Below are 14,193 nucleotides of genomic sequence, written 5' to 3'. Positions count from 1 at the left end.
CGCATGACTTGACTATTATGAAGTATAAAAACTATATATCTTTATAATAACCATAACCGTAGTTCACTGATAGGTATGTAAGCTTATTTGCTGCTGAATTTATCAATTTTTTTTCCTAGCGTTTGGTTATAAATTTTAATTTTTGTAACTATTGTTTTTTATTTATATATTGGTGTACAGATCGTAAGGTTTTTAATACTTCACATAATACATTTTTGGTTAACAAAGTATGGTAAGAAAATGATACTTCGGAAGGGAAAACGTTTTTGTGTCTGATTATTGCTTTGAACTTGAGTTTGGGTTGTACATCATTGGAGCCAAATTATCAACCTACCGTGACTTTTGTTGTGGTTCCTAAACGTCATCGCACTAGATTTTGTGCCAACAATCACTATGATCACAAATATGTAAGTCTTAATGCTTATAGTAACTAACATGTGGGTTGAATTGTAGACATTTAGTCACTATGTTTATGGTTAAGATCATATGCCAAGGAATTTAGTATAAAAAATATACAAAAATTAGTTATATATGAATTCTACACAAGTCTAACTATGATTTTTTTTAATCTAAGCATATATTTGTAATAACAAATTACCGAATCATGTTACTCTAACTTTTTGTTTAAAACTTGCAAATATGGTGGTTCTATTATAAAAAAAACTCAAACTACAACTAAATATCTTTTGTGAAATTATCAATAATCTTCTATATAATATATAACAACTTATAAAAAATAAAAATGATTTTGGGACGGAGGAGTATACACGGAGTAATTGATTGTATACGGAGTATATTGTATGTGTTTTAGGGTATAATGTTTAAGGTTTAGGGTTTAGTGTGTAAGGTTAAGGGTTGGTGGTTAAGGGTTTAGGGTTGATTTAGGGTTTAGATATAGGGTTTAGGGTTTAGTGTATAGGGTTTAGGGTTTAGTGTTTATGGTTTAGAGTTTAGGGTTTACTGTTTAGGGTTTAGTGTGTAGGGTTTAGTGTTTAGGGTTTAGTTTGTAGGGTGTAGTGTGTAGTATGTAGTGTTTAGGGTTTAGTGTTTAGGGTTTAGGGTATAGTTTGTAAGGGGTTGGTGGTTTAGGGTTGAGGGTTTATGGTTTAGAGTTTAGTGTATAGGGTTTAGAGATTAGGATTTAGGGTTTAAGGTTTAGTGTTTAGGGTATAGCGTTGGTGGTTTAGGGTTTAGAGTTAGTTTAGGTTTTAGAGTTTAGAGTTTAGATATAGGGTTTAGGGTTTAGAGTTTGTGTATAGGTTTTTTGATTTATTGTTTAGGGTTTAAGGTTTAGATTTATAAATTTATGATTTAGGGTTTGGGTTTTAAGGTTTTGGGTCGGTTTCAATTTATGATTTAATGTATAGGGTTTACGGTTTAGTGTTTAGGGTTAAGGGTTTAGGGTTTAGGATTTAGAGTTTAGTCTTAAGAGTTTAGGGTTTAGTTTTTATGGTATAAACTTTAGGGTTTACGGTTTAGGGTTTTATGGTTTATGGTTTAAGGTTTAGGGTTTACATATAAGGTTTAGGGTATAGTGTATACGGTTTAGTTTATAGGGTATAGATTTTAGAGTTTAGGGTTTAGGGTATAAGGTTTAGGGTTTAGATTTTAGAATTTATGGTTTGGGGTTTAGGGTATAGTGTTTAAGGTTTAGGGTTTAGTGCGAAAGGTTAAGGGTTGGTGGTTAAGGGTTTAGGGTTGATTTTGGGTTTGAGGTTTAGGGTTTAGATATAGGGTTTAGTGTATAGGGTTTAGGGTTTAGGGTATAGTGTTTAGAGTTTAAGGTTTCGTGTTTAGGGTTTAGAGTTTAGGTATTAATGTTTAGGGTTTAGTGTTTAGTGTGTAGAGTTTAGAGTTTAGGGTTTAGGGTTTAGGGTTTAGGGTTTAGGGTTTAGGGTTTAATGTGTAGGGTTTAGTGGCTAGGGTTTAGGGTTGGTGGTTTAGGATTTAGGGTTTATAGTTTAGAGTTTAGTGGTTAGGATTTATGGATTTAGAGTTTTGGGTTTAGGGTTAGTGTTTAGGGTATCATTGGTGGTTTGAGGTTTAGGTTTGGTTTAGGTTTTAGAATTTAGGGTTTAGATATAGGATTTATGTATACCTGTTTCTTTGTAATTTTTTTCTCCGATCTGATTGTTAGTTTTTCCTGTAAATAAATGTCGTTAACATGGGCCTGGTACGGTGGAGGTGTGATATAATCTTTTCCGTGTTATGCAGATTGTTAAAGTTTGTTGTTTCAACATGTGCATTTTCAGCCTCTTTCGATTACACGGTAATTGATTTTTTATCTTTGTATTTGGTTTTTATGTTTTGTTAATGTTTGTTTATAACCTTTGCTTATATTTGTATGTGGTTGTCAATGATATTAATATACCTTAAAAAGTGACCTAAAATACATTACTAACATATTGTACTCAATCGGTTTCCTATCCAATGTCAAGTAGAAAAAAGACTTTTAGAGAAAGATGGTTCGATTTTGTACGTGATGAATGTGTTGACACTAATTTTACTACCACCGTTAGCTCATCTCTCCTTGGTATTGCTGCTTATGATCGGTTTGGTAAAAGGCATAAATCAAATGTGATTAAGTGATGAAAAACCGTAAAAGCTAATTGTCATCAGATGTGATGGTAAAAAAAAATTAGATTCATTGTTCAATTGCAATGTTTGTAGTCTAATTTATGATTAATGAATGTCAGGGTTGCAATGTTTCAGATATTTTATCAATCCATAATCAAACTATTACTACCAAGGTTTTCATCAATGAACAAATTCCAGAAATAAATGATTTTAAGAAGAGGTTTGTTCGCAAAATATGGGAATGCTTCATCATCTCAATCAAGTGGGAAATTAAATGTCACTTAAAAAATATTCTTAAGTCCTGATTAGTTTGTGGCAAGTAAAAGGAAAATGATAATTGATCCAACCTACAGAGGTATTCAAGGTGTTCATTTATGGTACTTTAGTAATTTTAATTTCCCGGTTTTTTTAACATGTTTCATCTACTCAGCTTGATTAAATCAAAGCTTGGTACCAAAGTTTGGGTTGCCAAATGCAACCGGGTCATATTGGGTCCAAGTTGCCACCTCTGCAACTGGGTCTGTTATTACTCTGTTAGAGCCATAAGTTTGGGTTGCCAATTGCCACAAAAATTTCTTTTAAATTTCGTGTGCCGCTACTGTATGTTATTTGGTATTGTATAATTAAGAATTAAGATTCATTGTTGCGTACCCGTTCTACATGAATCCTTTATATGTACCATGTTTGATCTAACATGTTTGTTGTTTTTATGAAGGATGTTGAGAAATGTGATGACTTTTGGATGGTTATGTCCTTCAAGATTGAGAAAGATAAAGATAGCGAGATTTATTAGGATTGTTGAACTCACTCGTAAGTAATTTGGTCGAAATTTACATCTCTAATGTAGAGAACATGAATTTAAGCTCATAACAGTATGGGTTAAAGGGATTTTTTTATGACACATGTGGAGAACATGACTGCTAGATTATTAGAGTATGGGTAAAGGGGATTTTATAGCACATTTGGAGAATATGACTGCATTTTGTGTTTTAAAATCATAATGAAGACTTCTCTGATCAGGAGATATCGGTCTATCAAACAGTTGGATGTTGCCATTTCATGATGCAAAATATTATAATGGTTAGTCATTGATACATATTTTTTCTCACACTTTGCTATTCTTCAATTGGTGGGATATTTCTTATTTTATGCTACAGGTGGAAATATGGGTGGGTGGGTCGGGTTGGGTTGTTTAATAGTTACAAGTTCAAACGTGGGTCGGGACTGGACAGTTTGGCTACAATCTTCTTTTGGGCCATTAATGATATATAATTACAAAAGACTTTTTAATCAAGCACATTTCGGTGGGAGTATGCATTTTGAATGATTTCAGATGACTCTTATACCCATTAGACGTTGTGTATTCTCTAATTAAGTCTTTTAACTGTGACTCATTTAAAATGACATAATGTCACTTCAACCCGAATTTAAGAGGATGGGTTGCAATTGCCACACATGATCTATACATGCTAAAATTTTATTTAATAGCTTTCTATATATGTGTGTTTATTGAATTTTACATTTTCCAATTGTCTTGGACATATGTCAAGTTATCTGATGTCAGCACTTGTAAGATAATGTTATCCATGTTTCTTGTGAACTCAGGTGGCAGCTCTCAAATATGTTATGATGATATTTATTCGACCGTAGTTTGATACTTTAGTCTTGGTAAGTTGTCATTATCTTATATTCCATATGTGTGTATACTTATATACTCCGTAGTTATTATTAAATGATATCAAATAACTAAACTAATCATCTACAGGCTACTTGAAATACACGTTAAATATCAGTCTTTGGGTTCTTTAGCACCAGTTTCTACGCCAACGAATAACAATCTCAATAGATGGTTCGACGGTTGTGCTAAAAGGTAAGCCTTTTATAGCCCGTTTAAAGCCTTAAATGGGTCGAATTGGTCAAGTCAGGTTGTGTGTTATTGCTAACGGGTCAGGGTAAAGAGAAGCTAAAATAAAAACCTGTTCAAACAGTCAACTGGGGTGAAAGTGACTTCCTGTCTTTTTTTTTACTACATAATTCTCCAGGGCAATTTATTATATTAGCACTTTATTATAGTAAACATCATTTTATTATGAATGTATATCATTGTAAAGGTGAAAAGTTCTAAAGGGGGAATTCAACAAATAGATGAAAACAAAGTGATTTTATTAATATGTTCTCCTGGAGATCAATCAAGCATATTATCCGTGTTATGTAAGACTGCAAAGTCATAGAATTGTTTTGCTCTTATTTAATTTATCTTTTTCAGTTTAATGGGTTATGCTTGAGGGTAGATGTCAAGAGGGTTATATAGGATTGGCTACAGTAGGCTAATTTTCGTTTTAATTTTATGTATGTAATTGTTAACACATGTGCTTGGTATTTGTTCGCAACCTGTGAAATAGTTGTAGTTGTAATGGCTTTTGCCTGTGAAATACTATTTTAGTTTAGAACTACTGTCAATAAGCATTTTAAGGCTATTGATTTATAATATTACGAAACTCAATTTTACCATTTCTTTACTTGCAATACATAGACTACTCAAGTGTTTCGTCACTAAATTAATATCAACAATAAACAATGTTGTACAAAATTGTAACGATTACAAAAACTATTATTTAGAGCTACCGTGCAACGCACGGGCTCTTAAAATCTAGTTTTATATAAAATACACAAACAATATTTACTACAACGGATTTTGTTAAAGAAAACTAAGTTCTATCTTTGATATTTTCAAATCAAAGATGTTCACACATATGTAATTACCACAAAGTTATGAATGATATTAGAGATAATATCAGTTAATCAATCTATATAGCACATACCTCAATCTATCAAATTAAATTATATATTAAACTCTAACTTGATTCCTGCAATCTTCTTATTATATTTATATTGAAACAGAAGAATAATAAACGAAAATTAAACATAAAAATCAATAGAGAAGAAATACCATAAGATGAGGAGAATTGTTACATACTTCGCACTTGCAGCCTTGAATTGTTGCAAGATTTTGTATAGGTCGCTGTATGTTATTGATAGCGGCTTGAATCTTACCGAGTAATTATTATTATTATTATTATTACTAAAGGGTATTTTAGAGATGGGGTGTATGTAAAATTGATTTATTAGATAATATTTTTCGTGGATGATTAAGAACCGTTAGATCAAGGGGTATTGTAATGTAATTTTTTAATCTAATGGTGATTAAGGAGGTTTTGAAAACATTTATTATCTCTTTTAATGTATATAGTGAATAGTGATAGTGAATAGTGAATAGTGATAATATGATATAACATTTTACATTTTAAATTTATTTTACTTAGAAGTACCCATGCAACGCACGAGCTCTTAAATCTAGTATAATATTAAATACTCCGTAGTAACTTTAAGCTCTGGATATGTTTATCGAAGATAAAATCTTATTTTATTGATATTTTAATACTGATATTGATTTGATATTATATAAGTACTTGTATAGACATAACTAGATGTGGAGCCCTCGCTTCGCGCCGGGGGCTCCGTTTTGAATGCGAGTTAAAAAAAAAAGTCTTGATCTATTTTGTAAAAAAGAAATTTTTTCGACATCTAACATTGAAGGGTTGTTCCTTTTGTGAAAGTTGCCTCTTTTAGCGTTCTGGTTTTATTTAAAAAAAAAAGTTAGTAAAGTGGGGGTTCGATTTGTATTTTAATAAAAGTTAGGGGGTTAAGTTTGTGAAATTTAAAAAAAATATACGTATAAAGTGGGAGTTCGATTTCTATTTTAATAAAAGTTAGAGGGTTAAGTTTGTGAAAATTGAGTATTAGTAAAAAAAAAAGTTAGTAAAGTGGGGGTTCGATTTGTATTTTAATAAAAGTTAGGGGGTTAAGTTTGTGAATTTTGGGAAAAAATATACGTATAAAGTGGGGGTGCGATTTGTATTTTAATAAGAGTGTAAAGTGGGGTGCGATTTGTATTTTAATAAAAGTTGGGGGTTAAGTTTGCGAAAAGTGGAAAAAGGAATAGTACTATTCATTTGCCCTTTGCCTTTTAGATGTAGGTATATAATAAGAGTATAAAGTGGGGGTGCGATTTGTATTTTAATAAAAGTTGAGGGGTTAAGTTTGCGAAAAGTGAAAAAAGGAATAGTACTATTCATTTGGCCTGTGCCTTTTAGATATAGGTATATAATAAGAGTGTAAAAAAAAAAAAGTTAAGTTAGTAAAAAAATATAGGTATATAGTTAAGTTTGTGAAAATTGAGTATTAGTAAAAAAAAAATTAGTAAAGTGGGGGTTCGATTTGTATTTTAATAAAAGTTAGGGGGTTAAGTTTGTGAAATTTGGAAAAAATATACGTATAAAGTGGGGGTGCGATTTGTATTTTAATAAGAGTGTAAAGTGGGGTGCGATTTGTATTTTAATAAAAGTTGGGGGATTAAGTTTGCGAAAAGTGGAAAAAGGAATAGTACTATTCATTTAGCCTTTGCCTTTTAGATATAGGTTAGGGGGTTAAGTTTGTGAAATTTGGAAAAAATATACGTATAAAGTGGGGGTGCGATTTGTATTTTAATAAGAGTGTAAAGTGGGGTGCGATTTGTATTTTAATAAAAGTTGGGGGGTTAAGTTTGCGAAAAGTGGAAAAAGGAATAGTAATATTCATTTGGCCTTTGCCTTTTAGATATATGTATATAATAAGAGTATAAAGTGGGGGTGCGATTTGTATTTTAATAAAAGTTGAGGGTTAAGTTTGCGAAAAGTGGAAAAAGGAATAATACTATTCATTTGACCTTTGCCTTTTAGATATAGGTATATAATTAAATTTTCTACCCACACTTGTGCTCACTTGGCCCTGAAAAACACCTTAACTCTAATTTATTTGATTTAATAGGATTGACAACAATAGCAATGTATTCATCTCCCTCGTGTCCCTTGGTTGTATCTTTGATCTTCAACTTGTAGAGTGTAGCCGAAATAACATACTCAACAGATCTTTTATATGCTTCAATTGTTTTCCCTTCAAAATCTTGTCTAAGTCTTTCTTTTTTTTTCGCTTCGTTCACAGAAAATGTTTCGACTTTTTTGACCATTGGATCATCAAGATTTTTGATCGGTTCCCACGCTCTAAAAACCCTTGAAGATATGGGATGAAAGTTTGAAAGAAACAAAATGAAAATCATGAGAAATATAAGAGAATAGGAAGTGTGCAGTGAGTGTGAATTCATAGTCATTTCGATCTTTTAACGTTGAAATTGGAGTTGGAATTTGGGAGATGGAGTGAGCTAGCTTTTGGCTATTTATAGAATGTGAAAATGTTGCATTAAATAGCTTACAAACAAATTTTTTAAATTAACGTGACATGGGATCATGAAAGGAAGAGATATTATTTAATACAAATAATTAATGTAATTGTTATATAGAAAAGTGTCAGAAAATGATCATAAGATAACTCTAAGAGAGGTCTCAACCATGACAGGATTTCTTCCAGGACTAACCAACCATTCAGCGCCACATCAGCACTTCTTTTTCAGGGCTAAATCCAGGACTAAACACTCTCAACAATGACACTCATCCTTCCATTTTTTATTTCTTTTTTAATTTTTTTATAATATCAAATAATTACAATCTCTTTCTCTTTTATATATAATAACAAAGTGTTAAATAGATCATCTAAACTAGCCACCACTAATCTTAGCCATCCATTCAATTCCTCATCTATGATCTTGACCATTGATTGTTTTCTAAACTTGATTATGACCTCATAATCATGAGCTTCAATTAATTGATTACTAAAATACCCCTTCAATACAAAACAACACGGGAACAAAGATGGAAAAAGGGTTACAGGAAAAACCCTAGGTTGTTCATCATTCTCACAAACATGAATTATTCGGTAAGATTGTTTGGTTGTTTACTTTAGCATTATTCATTAATTTTAACTATATGGAGGCCTTTCTGACTCATCTCCAAAAAGGGTGTCCTCCCCATATAGCTGCATCTTTCCCAACTTTACCCTTTATTTTATTTTTCCACTTTCTTTCTTCAATCTTCTTCTTTCTTAAACCAAACTTTTCTTCTACCGTTATCATCTGACAATATTACCAGAAGAGTTATGAACACCAACCACAGAAGCCACAAGAATGTCGTGATTTACTAGTATTTAAAAAAACGAAGCCCTAATACGAGGAAATCAACAAAATAGAAGATTAAAACATGAAAGTGAAAGTGATATTGATAGCAGGTGAGTTAATAGAGTGAGATAGATTATAGGGATTTCGATTAGGTTCATTTGGCCAGAGCATATTGATTTGATAAAAGAGTGGAAGATTGAGTAATGGGTTTTGGCCCAAAACTTTTAGGAAATTGAAAATAGACATAAAAGTAATCTCAAAAAGAAAATATGGAGATAACCACGAGTATGGAACATTCTGGGTTCCTTAAGTTGTCTAACTTATCATTATTTATATTTATATTTATTAGTTTGGTGATACGTAGGAATTAAAAAAAAAAAAAAAAAGGTGAATACAAATTTTAATAATTATTTAGTTTGAGGGCAAAATAGTCAATTTTTCATTCAGATCGTTTATTCAGCACAAAAAGTAAACGGCAATATAATTCAGCAGTTATATCCATACTGCCATCTATATCCATACTGTCATCTATATCCATATAGAGCTTAATGAAAAAAAAAGTAAACAGCCCCTTATTCATGTATACTATTGATTCTTTACAAATCGGATACTTCTTCATCATCTTCAAAAGTTATTCAAAATTAGTTCCGCCTATACCATCGATTCATCTATACGATCGATTGTATGTTCCAATCTAGCCGTTTGCATCGATTCGTAAATCGTAAATCAATCACGAAATTTTGTAGATCTAAGTGCTTTTCCGGTAATTCATCTACTCGTAAATCATTGATAACCGATAGTAATCTTAATTAAAGTATCGATAATCATTATGGTTGTTAATTTTTATAAATTCATGTCGATTTGTGTATTTTTTGTATGTTTGCTTTGTGTCATCAGGTTGTATAAAAAGATATTTTGGGTGCTTTTGTTTGTAGATTAGTGTTCGAGCTTTCATCATGTTCGAGCTTCCTTCTGTTTCACGGTAATTTTTGAATTTATCATTACGTTTTTGTGTTAAATTTTGGTGTATCTTCTGGTGTTGTAGAGGTTAGTTATAAGTGTTTTGTTTTTTAAGAATCTTGATTCTTTTTAGTGGTTGAATAAAATTTTTAATTGACTTAATGGCAGGTAAGAAAAGCAAAAGAAATTTGTTCATGAGGAGCGTGTGACCGATGAAGTTCTTAGTCATAATGACATTAGTCTTGTGCATCTCTGTGTCACTTAGACAAGTGGTTAAGATGAGTATATTGTAGTGTCACATGGAACTTCCACTACTTCAGATTCAACTACCTACAACTGGTAAACACTTCGTTTATATATATATATATATATATATATATATATATATATATATATATATATATATATATATATATATTTTTTTTCATTGGTTTGTGCTATTTTATGATCATCATCTATGCTATAGTTTTGTACTCATGTTGGACAGTGTCTTATCTTTGGTCTCTGCACAAGGAGTGAAGTTGAAAAACCAAAAGCTAAAACTAGTGGCATGGCGAAATGGAGTTAAGGAATTTTTGACCTCGAATGCGTTATTTGCTCGAAAACTAAATCATAAAGGTAACATTATCTTCTTATATGGTGTAGCAGATCATAACAAAATTTTAAGCATTTCTTTTAGAAGTTTGTTGTGCTAAATATTCAACTTAACATCTATTTATGTTTTCATCATTGAGGGTTTTGGGTGTATGGTGTATCCACGACTATACATACTTCTTGAAAATTATGAAGAATCCATCGTATGATGTCTACGTGTTATCACCTAGAAATTACTTTGTGTTTACACCTTTACCTTTAATTGTAAACGTTGTGACGGAAGTTCACAGCGTTGTAGATCGAACCAATTCGCACAACGTTGTCAAAAAGGTAATTGTAGTGCCTTAATTAACATCTTTTCATCAATTAGCATGTTAGTACTGTACAAATGCTTTTTTGCCCATGAATTGTTTGGTTTTAGATTTACAGAGACTATGTTTTTTATTGTATCCACTATAAACCAAACCTTTGCTTGAATTGATGTGCTACTATATAAATATTAGATATATTATATTTTATGTGAAAATCTATGCATAGTAACTTTCACTTGACTCTTATTTTTATCATACGTTTGTATTGATTTTCTACATTTTGTGTGGAAATCTAATAATATGTGGTCATATATCATAATTTGTGGTCATATAAGCAACTATCAATGCCTATGTAAGATGGAAATTATAAGTTTGTAGGAAGCTGAATGTTTCAAGATCGATGGAGAAATCTTATATAGTGTTTAATGGTGAGTTGGGTACCATATAACCTTGGGTTTAACAAATGGGTCAAGGTCTCAATGGATGACTACATGGAAAGGTATGGATACTTAATGGGTTTATCTATACATGAAAGTAGACATTAATATATATGGAAGAAAATTAGTTCTTTAAGGGGTTTCTTATACATGCAGGTAGACATTGGTATATATGGGTACCAACTGAAATGTCCCGTTCTTATTGATTAAAAATGTTCCATATTAATTGATTTCGTTGCGAGGTTTTGACCTCTATATGAGACGTTTTTCAAAGACTGCATTCATTTTAAAACAAACCATAACCTTTATTTCATCAATAAAGGTTTAAAAAGCTTTACGTAGATTATCAAATAATGATAATCTAAAATATCCTGTTTACACACGACCATTACATAATGGTTTACAATACAAATATGTTACAACAAAATAAGTTTCTTGAATGCAGTTTTTACACAATATCATACAAGCATGGACTCCAAATCTCGTCCTTATTTAAGTATGCGACAGCGGAAGCTCTTAATAATCACCTGAGAATAAACATGCTTAAAACGTCAACAAAAATGTTGGTGAGTTATAGGTTTAACCTATATATATCAAATCATAATAATAGACCACAAGATTTCATATTTCAATACACATCCCATACATAGAGATAAAAATCTTTCATATGGTGAACACCTGGTAACCGACATTAACAAGATGCATATATAAGAATATCCCCATCATTCCGGGACACCCTTCGGATATGATATAAATTTCGAAGTACTAAAGCATCCGGTACTTTGGATGGGGTTTGTTAGGCCCAATAGATCTATCTTTAGGATTCGCGTCAATTAGGGTGTCTGTTCCCTAATTCTTAGATTACCAGACTTAATAAAAAGGGGCATATTCGATTTCAATAATTCAACCATAGAATGTAGTTTCACGTACTTGTGTCTATTTTGTAAATCATTTATAAAACCTGCATGTATTCTCATCCCAAAAATATTAGATTTTAAAAGTGGGACTATAACTCACTTTCACAGATTTTTACTTCGTCGGGAAGTAAGACTTGGCCACTGGTTGATTCACGAACCTATAACAATATATACATATATATCAAAGTATGTTCAAAATATATTTACAACACTTTTAATATATTTTGATGTTTTAAGTTTATTAAGTCAGCTGTCCTCGTTAGTAACCTACAACTAGTTGTCCACAGTTAGATGTACAGAAATAAATCGATAAATATTATCTTGAATCAATCCACGACCCAGTGTATACGTATCTCAGTATTGATCACAACTCAAACTATATATATTTTGAAATCAACCTCAACCCTGTATAGCTAACTCCAACATTCACATATAGAGTGTCTATGGTTGTTCCGAAATATATATAGATGTGTCGACATGATAGGTCGAAACATTGTATACGTGTCTATGGTATCTCAAGATTACATAATATACAATACAAGTTGATTAAGTTATGGTTGGAATAGATTTGTTTCCAATTTTCACGTAGCTAAAATGAGAAAAATTATCCAATCTTGTTTTACCCATAACTTCTTCATTTTAAATCCGTTTTGAGTGAATAAAATTGCTATGGTTTCATATCGAACTCTATTTTATGAATCTAAACAGAAAAAGTATAGGTTTATAGTCGGAGAAATAAGTTACAAGTCGTTTTTGTAAAGGTAGTCATTTCAGTCGAAAGAACGACGTCTAGATGACCATTTTAGAAAACATACTTCCACTTTGAGTTTAACCATAATTTTTGGATATAGTTTCATGTTCATAATAAAAATCATTTTCTCAGAATAACAACTTTTAAATCAAAGTTTATCATAGTTTTTAATTAACTAACCCAAAACAGCCCGCGGTGTTACTACGACGGCGTAAATCCGGTTTTACGGTGTTTTTCGTGTTTCCAGGTTTTAAATCATTAAGTTAGCATATCATATAGATATAGAACATGTGTTTAGTTGATTTTAAAAGTCAAGTTAGAAGGATTAACTTTTATTTGCGAACAAGTTTAGAATTAACTAAACTATGTTCTAGTGATTACAAGTTTAAACCTTCGAATAAGATAGCTTTATATGTATGAATCGAATGATGTTATGAACATCATTACTACCTTAAGTTCCTTGGATAAACCTACTAGAAAAGAGAAAAATGGATCTAGCTTCAACGGATCCTTGGATGGCTCGAAGTTCTTGAAGCAGAATCATGACACGAAAACAAGTTCAAGTAAGATCATCACTTGAAATAAGATTGTTATAGTTATAGAAATTGAACCAAAGTTTGAATATGATTATTACCTGGTATTAGAATGATAACCTACTGTAAGTAACAAAGGTTTCTTGATCTTGGATGATTACTTGGAATGGATTTAGAAAACTTGGAAGTAAACTTGCAATCTTGGAAGTATTTTTGATTTTATGAAACTAGAACTTTTGGAATTTATGAAGAACACTTAGAACTTGAAGATAGAACTTGAGAGAGATCAATTAGATGAAGAAAATTGAAGAATGAAAGTGTTTGTAGGTGTTTTTGGTCGTTGGTGTATGGATTAGATATAAAGGATATGTAATTTTGTTTTCATGTAAATAAGTCATGAATGATTACTCATATTTTTGTAATTTTATGAGATATTTCATGTTAGTTGCCAAATGAGGGTTCCCACATGTGTTAGGTGACTCACATGGGCTGCTAAGAGCTGATCATTGGAGTGTATATACCAATAGTACATACATCTAAAAGCTGTGTATTGTACGAAGACGAATACTGGTGCATACGAGTAGAATTGTTGATGAAACTGAACGAGGATGTAATTATAAGCATTTTTGTTAAGTAGAAGTATTTTGATAAGTGTATTGAAGTCTTTCAAAAGTGTATAAATACATATTAAAACACTACATGTATATACATTTTAACTGAGTCGTTAAGTCATCGTTAGTCGTTACATGTAAGTGTTGTTTTGAAACCTTTAGGTTAACGATCTTGTTAAATGTTGTTAACCCAATGTTTATAATATCAAATGAGATTTTAAATTATTATATTATCATGATATTATCATGTATGAATATCTCTTAATATGATATATATACATTAAATGTCTTTACAACGATAATCGTTACATATATGTCTCGTTTAAAAATCATTAAGTTAGTAGTCTTGTTTTTACATATGTAGTTCATTGTTAATATACTTAATGATATGTTTAC

The 14,193-nt window shown here is 31.1% G+C and overlaps 1 long non-coding RNA gene across 2 annotated transcripts; it reads left to right on the top strand.

The window, feature by feature from the left end:
- The first annotated feature begins 2,211 nt into the window (after nt 1-2,211).
- LOC139867303 (uncharacterized) lies at nt 2,212-5,031 on the top strand. Of its 2 annotated transcripts, XR_011765798.1 has the most exons (5): nt 2,212-2,269; nt 3,293-3,387; nt 3,598-3,657; nt 4,183-4,245; nt 4,343-5,031. It is a non-coding gene; the product is annotated as an uncharacterized lncRNA (long non-coding RNA). The 2 variants fall into 2 exon arrangements; XR_011765797.1 differs by having other exon boundaries at nt 3,293-3,657.
- The last annotated feature ends 9,162 nt before the right edge of the window (nt 5,032-14,193 follow it).

This window comes from Rutidosis leptorrhynchoides, chromosome 9 (assembly GCF_046630445.1).
Source record: "Rutidosis leptorrhynchoides isolate AG116_Rl617_1_P2 chromosome 9, CSIRO_AGI_Rlap_v1, whole genome shotgun sequence".
In the NCBI taxonomy this organism is placed as follows: domain Eukaryota; kingdom Viridiplantae; phylum Streptophyta; class Magnoliopsida; order Asterales; family Asteraceae; genus Rutidosis; species Rutidosis leptorrhynchoides.
Note: the sequence above shows the minus strand (reverse complement) of the source record. Positions and strands in the feature narration are given on the sequence as shown.